The sequence below is a fragment of the Somniosus microcephalus genome, chromosome 8, assembly GCF_052327205.1.
Source record: "Somniosus microcephalus isolate GS21.2 chromosome 8, FLI_Smic_1.0, whole genome shotgun sequence".
Lineage (NCBI taxonomy): Eukaryota > Metazoa > Chordata > Chondrichthyes > Squaliformes > Somniosidae > Somniosus > Somniosus microcephalus.
This window is the reverse complement of record NC_140994.1, coordinates 197344445-197353935: the sequence shown is the minus strand read 5'-3', so window position 1 is coordinate 197353935 and position 9491 is coordinate 197344445. Positions and strand designations below refer to the sequence as shown.

General features: G+C 42.7%; 1 long non-coding RNA gene across 1 annotated transcript; it reads right to left on the bottom strand.

Annotated features, from left to right (window-relative positions):
* Nucleotides 1–490: 490 nt before the first annotated feature.
* LOC147114019 (uncharacterized) lies at nucleotides 491–6564 on the bottom strand. Its single transcript, XR_015079335.1, has 2 exons — nucleotides 5467–6564; nucleotides 491–1542 (listed from the first exon to the last, which is right to left on the bottom strand). It is a non-coding gene; the product is annotated as an uncharacterized LOC147114019 (long non-coding RNA).
* Between the last annotated feature and the right edge of the window lie 2927 nt (nucleotides 6565–9491).

Below are 9491 nucleotides of genomic sequence, written 5' to 3'. Positions count from 1 at the left end.
GAAATGAAGTATTACAAAAGGAAATGGAACAGTTTTTTTCGTAATTTTGGTGAACTGATGAGACATCAAGATCAATAAATTGTTTGAGCACTAGATACTTGAAATTTTGGATTTCTTATATGTTAAAAGATGACTTGCATTTATATAGCGCATTTCACGACCACTGGACGTCCCAAAGAACTTTACAGCTAATGAAGTACTTTTGAAGTGCAGTCACTGTTGTTGGAAATGCATCAGCCAATTTGCGCACAGGAAGCTTCCACAAACAGCAATGTGATAATGACCAGACAATCTGTTTTTGTTATGTTGATTGAGGGATAAATATTGGCCAGGACAGCAGGGATAACTACCCTGCTCTACTTCAAAAAAGTGCCATGGGATCTTTTACGTCCACCTGAGAGAGCAGACGGGGCCTCGGTTGAACATCTCATCCGAAAGACGGCACCCCTGTCGAAGTTTCGACTGTTCAATAAGACTCTGTGAAACAAAGTGATCGTCAAAGGCAGACTTTATTTAATTACTTGCTAGCAAGGGGAGCTTCACGTAGGCAAAGGCTATCGTGACTTCTCCGAATACATGGACAAAAACACCTCTTTTTATACACAAAGATCAAAACCTTTTATCACATGGTATGGTATTGAGACACAATTAATAACATTAAGAAAGAGATGAGTAAGGAATGTTTAAGGTCAACAAGAAGATGACTAAAGGGTCAGCAGAGCCTCGGTGTCTTAAGATAAGGTTAGCCAATAGATAATCAAAAGTCATGATGCAGGAATACCTTTAGATAAAGTTAATTAATTTTATACAATGGAGACGGTTTGTCTCTCACTTTGGTTCTGGACATTCATACGAATGTTTACAGTACATGTCCTTCGGTTATCATTAATTTGTTCTGCTAAGCTTATCTTGTTTATGGAACTGTCTAGCCTGCAAGCTACAAAGGAGTCACATCCTCTTCCTTAAACCGCTTCCTAATATGGGCCTGCCTGTTTCCCCTTATTTTGTACTGTGTGAAGCCATTTTGGCCTGCTGAACGTTCCAGACTCCATTTTAATATAACAGAGTATGTGTGCTTATTTTATACTAATATGTGTGGATATATATATCTATGCTGATGCACTTCTACATGCCCCCATTTTGTCCTTCCTAGGACAATATAGCCCACATTAATTCTTTCAGTCCCTTTTGTCGGTCCTCGTTTCTTTCGGGGTTCTTCGTTATCTCTCTGACAGCTTACGCATACCATCTCGATGATTACATACAGCGTAAACAATAATTTCATCGTTTCAAGTCCCTTTTTTTTAAAAAATGTCCCCGTCTGGTGCCTTCTTGCAATGGGATGCGTGTATCCAGGTTGGTCTTTCCTTGATTTTAACAGCTGTGTTTGTTGTCAGGAGTACTTGGTATGGCCCTTCAAAGCGTGGCTGTAGTCCGTTCTTTCTTTTGAAGACCTTTACGTATACGTTATCTCCTGGTTCCAAGTTATGGCACCTTCCTTCCGCTGGTTCCGTTTGCGCCTCTTTTACCTGCTGGTGAAAGCTGGAAATACATCTAGTTAATGCAATACAATAGTTTAACATGTTCTCATCCATTTTATGGATGTCCATTTGCTTAACCGTAAGTGACGCTGAAAATGGCAGTCTTAGGGGTCGTCCCATAACAATCTCTTGTGGCGATAGTCTGGTTGTCCTGTTAGTTGCTGCTCGCATTATCATCAATGCTATGGGTAATAGTTCGACCCATTTAAGTCCAGTTTCATTGCAAAGTTTAGAAAGTTTATTCTTCAGCATACCATTATATTTTTCTACCAGTCCCGCTGACTGTGGATGATAGCTGCAGTAGAAGTCCATTGTCACTTGAAAGTTGTGCAGGTATACCAAATCGTGGTACAATTTCTTTTAACAAACATTTTGCAACAGTAACTGCATCATTTTTTTTTTTACATGGAAAGGCTTCAATCCATCGTGAAAACACATCTACAATAACTAATACATACTTAAATCCTAAACATACCGGTAATTCAATAAAATCCATCTGTAAATGTACAAAGGGTCCTGTTGGATTTGGGTGGGAGGCAGCCTGTATCTTTTCCGTTTTACCTGGGTTCACTGTTTGGCAGGTAATGCATTGTTCACTAATTTGTTTTGTAATTGTCACTGCCTGGTGAATACCAAGTTTGTGTGATATAGTCTGCCATCCCCCCTTTGCCTGCATGTGAACATGTGGACACATCAGGCAATCCATGGGAGTATTGACTTGGAAGCCACCATGCGGCCGTCATGGTAGACCCATACTCCTTCAGGTGTTTTAAAACAAGAATCATTCACCCAAGCTAACACTTTGTCCGGACTGGCCTGTAATTGATAGGCCAAAACGTCATCAATTGTGGGTGGGGGATTGTCTGGATCTTTATTTCTAAGAACATATGCAGACACTTGTGACCCTGTATCAGAAAGAGCAGCAGCCTTAGCTGCTCGATCCGCCCTATCATTGCCCAAAGAAGCCTGGTCTTGATTGCCTGTATATGCTTTGCATTTAATAACAGCAATTTTTGTAGGACACTGGAGAGCCTTTAAAAGGTTATCAATTTGTTCAGCATTTTTAACTGTGGATCCTGATGAAGTCAGGAATCCTCTAAGTTTTCAAATTTGACCATAATTATGAGTGACTCCAAATGCATACCGAGAGTCAATATAAATATTCACTGATTTTCCTGTAGCTAAAATACATGCTCTTGTAACGGCAAACAGTTCTGCTTGTTGTGCTGAAAAGAAAGATGGTAGTCAGCATACTTGGATAATTGAATGATCATCGGAAATGGCATATGCACTTTTTGGCGAGCCCTTTTCGTCTCTGAGGGCTGATCCATCCACATAAAATATAAAATCGCTATTGTCCAGAGGAGTTTCTACAATGTCTATACGAGGCTTAGTGATAAGCTGAGTCACTGATTCACAATGCCTCTTGGGTAGGTGATGCAATTAGCAGGTCGTCTACTTACTGTATGAGGGTTAACCCATCGGTTAAGACAATGTTCTGTAAATCATGTTTGAGGCACTGCGAAAAGAGAGTTGAGCTTTCTGTATAGCCTTGTGGCAGCCTGGTCCATGTGTATTGGGTTCCTTTGAACGTGAAGGCAAACAGGAACTGGGAATCTTGGTGAATAGGAATGCTGAAGAAGGCTGAGCAGAGATCAATGACCATATAATACCTTGAATTAGGAGGTATACTGGTCAGGATGGTGGCTGGGTTTGGGACCACTGGATAGGCAGGGAGAACAGACTTGTTAACTGCTCTTAGGTCTTGAACCAACCCTGACTTATTCTCCACTCCTGTTGAACTGCAGCTTTTGATAGGCGTAGGACCATCTGTCCTAGATCAGAAGGTTTGAATTCATGCGCCACTGCTAGTGTACAGTGTGGCTTAGAGTCTTTTACCCTGAATAATTCCCATGCTGTTTGGGTCAACAAGATTGGTGACGCTATTCCTTCTTGCCCAATTAAAATTCTTCGGATTTTAAGTGAATATTTCTGATGCAGAAAGGGCTTGTAATTAATTGCCACTTCTAGATCTTCTCCCGTTTTGTCATAATAGGCTATACAATGCAATTTATCATGCCAATGTCCCAAATTAAACTGCTTCTGGTATTCTGATACTGATCTTGTGGCATACTGCAATGCTCCCACAGCCATCAGTAATTGTTTACTGAGGTTGTCATCATGATTAGTTCAACAATACAAAATAGGAGAATTGTGGACCTGCAATGGGTACATCCCACATCTGTCAGTTGGAACATATACCTTCAGTCCTTTTTCCATACATGATATCACTGCTTTCATTTTACACAACAAATCTCTTCCTAATAAGTTGATAGGAACGTCTTCAGATAATAAGAATGCATGCTGTTCATGAAAGTCTTTCATCTGTACATCCAATGGAGTGGGCCATACCATAGTCTGGGTTGTTCCTGAAAGTCCTACACACTTGACACTCTGATTGATACAAGGTGCTCCTACTGCATATTGTTTAGTCAAGACCGAATTAGTTGCTCCAGTGTCTACCAAAAAATGGAACTTGTGTTCCATTCATATTTAAATTTATAAATGGCTCTTCTTTAGAATTTAATGATACTGCAGGCAATTGTACCACAGCCTGTTGTTCCTGGGCAATGTCTGGGGTGGGCTCTAAGTAACGTCATGCTGAACAATTTGGATTTTGTCCAAACTCTTCGTTTGGGCCACTTTGATTTCCCCAGGGATTGCTAGTTGTCCAATTAGTCTGTGGACGAGTGTAACCCTGGGCTTGGGTATTTCTGTTTCCGGATAAATTTTGTGGACCCTGCCAACCCTGATTTGTTTAACTTTTTGTTGTTTATTCTGTTCCTGATTAATCTCATCCCTCTTTTTATTATGTTTACTAACTTCTATACTTCGTTCGCGTCGCCTCTCTGCTTCCTTTTTCCAATCTGAGAAGGCTGACCAATTTACTTCCTTTTTTTTTTCCTTTTCTCTGCGGGTCTCTAGTTACGAGGCAATTCTCTAGACATGTTATTCTGTCTAAATTAAAGGTTCCGTCTATAGGGAATGGGTATTTGTCATTCTTGATCCAATTAGACCATTTAGGTAAATCATTTGTGGATGATCGGCCACAATTTTGAAAAATATGGAAAGCTGGGGTTCCCCTTTCGGGGACCTTGCTTTGTGCAGCTCCCATCCTAGTTAGTTCTCAATTTCCACTAGCTGCACTTGTTCTGGGTCGCAAGTTTTACCCTCAACCCTCTTACGATCCCTACAGGATGACCAAAGTGCTGAGAGCGATGAACAATAACATACAATAATAACAATCAAGAAAAATACTAAGGAATAACTTGAAGGTCCAAACAGATACACAAAAGAACTCAGACATGAAATAACGTAGGTACAGTTATGCAGGCTTTCTACAAAAGCTAAATTACAATCCGACAGTTTTCTCGATCTGCGTGGTACGCTCTACAGATCGAGGCCTTATTTTACAAGCTTTTGACAACTAATGACTGAGTATCACGATCCTAAGTGCCTTTATGCCTCTCCGCCCACTTCAGGGTCCTGACCTTCGCGTGGGGGATTTCCCCTCTTAACAACCGGTCTAAGGCTGCGCGTTTGAGGCAGGCACTTCCTTGTCCTAGTCGATCAACTCAGTCACTAACAGTTTTTTTTTAATCTTTACAATTTTACATATGCATATAACATATAAGCATTATCTTACAAAACAGTTGTGTTCTATTCCTGAATCCTTATGCTATGCTTATCCTTATTCTAACTACCAATCTATCCTTCGGGATTACTAGGTAGTCCCTTCACAGATTTACGTCACTGTGCACTCTCTGCCTATCCTTCGAGCTAGTCTCTTCACAGGCCCTCTGGTACCCTTATTTCTTTCTTTCTGTGTCTATCCTTCAGGCTAATCCCTTCACAGTACACTCACATATATTCCGGAACTCAACCTGGTCGCGACCTTTCTGCTGTCTCCCTTTGTCCGACAGTTTTGAAACCTGAACCGGCAGTATCCTCTTCCTTTTAATGTCAAGATAAAAGAAGCAAAAGGTTACACAAGTTAACTCAAGTTCCAAACACACATGAGTCTTAACAGATCGCAGTGCTCCCGTCGGAAGTAACAGACTACACCAACTATGTATCTAAAGAGAAATCCTTTTCTGTGAGAAAACCTCACTTATGGCCATTCAGGATTTGTCGTTAGCAAAGTATGGTGTCCTTGTCCGTGACTTACCGAAAGGCAGCAAGCGATCTCGGTGGAACCTCCAAGAAACTGTCGAAGTTTCGACTGTTCAATAAGACTCTGTGAAACAAAGTGATCGTCAAAGGCAGACTTTATTTAATTACTTGCTAGCAAGGGGAGCTTCACGTAGGCAAAGGCTATCGTGACTTCTCCGAATACATGGACAAAAACACCTCTTTTTATACACAAAGATCAAAACCTTTTATCACATGGTATGGTATTGAGACACAATTAATAACATTAAGAAAGAGATGAGTAAGGAATGTTTAAGGTCAACAAGAAGATGACTAAAGGGTCAGCAGAGCCTCGGTGTCTTAAGATAAGGTTAGCCAATAGATAATCAAAAGTCATGATGCAGGAATACCTTTAGATAAAGTTAATTAATTTTATACAATGGAGACGGTTTGTCTCTCACTTTGGTTCTGGACATTCATACGAATGTTTACAGTACATGTCCTTCGGTTATCATTAATTTGTTCTGCTAAGCTTATCTTGTTTATGGAACTGTCTAGCCTGCAAGCTACAAAGGAGTCACATCCTCTTCCTTAAACCGCTTCCTAATATGGGCCTGCCTGTTTCCCCTTATTTTGTACTGTGTGAAGCCATTTTGGCCTGCTGAACGTTCCAGACTCCATTTTAATATAACAGAGTATGTGTGCTTATTTTATACTAATATGTGTGGATATATATATCTATGCTGATGCACTTCTACACCCCCGACAGTGCAGCACTCCCTCAGCATTGCACTGGAGTGTCAGCCTAGATTTTTGTGCTCAAGCCTCTGGAATGAACACATTTCTCCCCCTCCCCAATTGTTGGATTCAAATATATGCACAGAGATTGTAACCTGCAATAATAATTTGATAAATCATTAAAATGTTCAGAAAAATTAGGAGCTGAATTGTCTATTTAAAATAGTTGTGCAGAATTCTCTCGTGGTAACCAGTACATTTAAAAGTCTGTCTATATACTCTGCACAAAGTTGGACTGACAGTAACAATTACAAAATACTGGCATATGACACCAGTTGATCAAAAAAAGTCATTTTACTTCCAGACTGATCTTTGAGATCCACATTTTATGTTCCTCACTACTGTGTTTACAATATTCAAAACAACAAACAGTACCTTTGGGTAAAGTAAAAATATTTGTATGGATTTCTAAGTTTGCTAATACCTATGCAACTAACATCAGAATGCAAGAAAAATATGTATCCGGTAGGGCTCCTGTGATTTAAAGACAACCTGCACCTCATAATAATGAAACGCCCTTCATCAGTGGTGAATGCCACAGCTGTTGCTGCAAGCAAAATGGCTGCTGCCAGAGTCCCGTTTCTCAGACAGTGCCTTGGAGGTCTTGGTGGAGTAGGTGGTGACCAGGAGGTGTTGCTTCCCACAGATGGGCAGAGTAGCCTGGCAGATAAACCTGGCAAGACCTGACCAGAGCTACTACAGTAAGACTCCCATCCACTGCTTTCTTACAAGCTGTTCAGCCCTGCAGCACTCTATTATAGACCCAACATGAACAAGTCTTCCCACACCCGCTTTCCATCTCTCTCCTCCAATTACAGCAACACACATCTGCTTCCACTTTCACTCTACACCTGCTCCTGCTCCTGCCCTCGCAATTGCTGGGCCCTCTTCCTCACACCTGCTGCTTCTTTCTCTCACATTACTAACTAAGCGAAGCTGCCTCAGACATCTTCAAATCCCTTCAACAGGCCACACATGAACACATTCATCTTGTAGGACAAGCTGGCACACAAATGGCAGTTCTCCAGATCTGGAGGAGGGCTACCATCTTTAAAAGAAGCCAGCCTTTAAAAAGACTGATAGATGTTTACCAGAAATTGTTCGGTGCATTGGACTGTCTGCCAAGGAGTTCCCGCACCATGTCGGACAGGGTGGAGGAGTCCACTTCCAACTTGTGCGGGTTCATAGTGCATGGCATTGAGGCTATGCAGTCAACCATGAAGTGTGTGATCAGTTCTATGAATGCTACAATGGGGGCCTCAGTACTGGAGCCACTGGTGACAGCTGAGACAGTTTCAATGGAAGCTCAGAGTGCTGCCACTCAGGCTCAGAGCTCCACCTTCTCGCTACAAGCTTCCAGGTTATCTGAAATCACTCCTGTAATCTGCTCTCTGGCAGATCAGTGCAAGTGCAGAGGTGCCGCCCCATGTGAGGAGCAATGGCACCATGGAGAGGTTCTTGCTGTGCTCTCACCCACTCACCCATCAACTAATGCCTGTCCAGATGCCAAAAAGCCAGCTTGGCCAGACTTACCGGCAGTAGCAAAGATGTTACAATCTGCAGCTGGGCCCTCTTGGCTTCAAGCTTCTCAAGATCGCTGACCACGACCATCTGAAGCACGCTCACAGGTGCTGCAGTGGTCTTCCTCCTCTTATACTATAACCACCAGGGTCGCACCTCACAGCAGCACTGGAATAGTCTGTTGTTTTAGTATCTTCACGTTCTTCCCTTGGAGATCAGTATAAAGTAGTGGAAAGATTCACAGGCTGATTAAGTCAGACAGGCCGTGACGTGAACGGTCCTTCCTTGGCCATAACCATCATATACCAGCCGATAGGTTGGTTCATTCTATATGGTAGGCGGGGTTTATGAGCTCCCACAACCCATAGAATGAGGGGGAACCACCAACACCCACCGGACACAAGTATCCTGCTAGACATCAACACAGAGACGGAGCTCTGGGTCTCCACTCACCAGGCCGGTCTGGAGCAGGGTTTAAACCCTGCACATACTGATAGAAGTGGGAATGCTCAGCCCCATGACATCGCTGCAGGAGTTCCTCAAGGCAGCATCCTAGGCCTAACTATCTTCAGCTGCTTCATCAATGACTTTCCCTCCATCATAAAGTCAGAAGTGGAGCTGTTTGCTAATGATGGCAGTGTTGAGCTCCATTTGCAATTCCTCAGATAATGAAGTAGTCCATGCAGCAAGACCTGGAGAACATCCATCCTTGGGCTGATAAGTGGCAAGTTTCATTCGTTCCACACAAGTGCCAGGCAATGGCCATTTCCAACAAGAGTCTAACCACCTCCCCTTGACATCCACCACCAACATCATCCTGGGCGTCGCCATTGACAAAAAACTCAACCGGACCATGCACCACCTTAAACATCCACTCCGTATGTGTACAATCCACAGGATGCACTGCAACAACTCACCAAGGCTTCTTTGACAGCACTTCCCAGACCCGTGATCTCCACTAGCTAGGACAAGGGCAGCAGATGCATGGGAACACCATCACCGCCAAGTTCACCGCCAAGTCACACACCATCCCGACTTGGACATATATCACTAGTCAGTCATGGTCGCTGGTCCGAAATCCTGGAAGTCCCTACCTAATAACACTGGGAATACCTTCATCACATGGACTGCAGTGGTTTACTACCAAGAGACTGCTGAACGGGAATAGAAAGTAGTTAGCCAATGCATTTTTGATGAGTAGTTGTTGTTGAAGAGCTCTTGCAGCTGGCAAGGTAGGATTTGCTCTTCATTATTTTCTGTGTCAATGGCAATCCTGGAGACTCTCCGGAAACTGTATTGCAGGACAACTCTAGACCTATTCAGACAGCTAAAGTGTTACCAGGGCTCTGGTGGAGGCATGCTTTTGATTACATGTTATCGCTGCTCAGGTTCAATGAGCCACGTCTGTAGGGAATAGCCCTTGCCTCAAAGTAGCTAGTC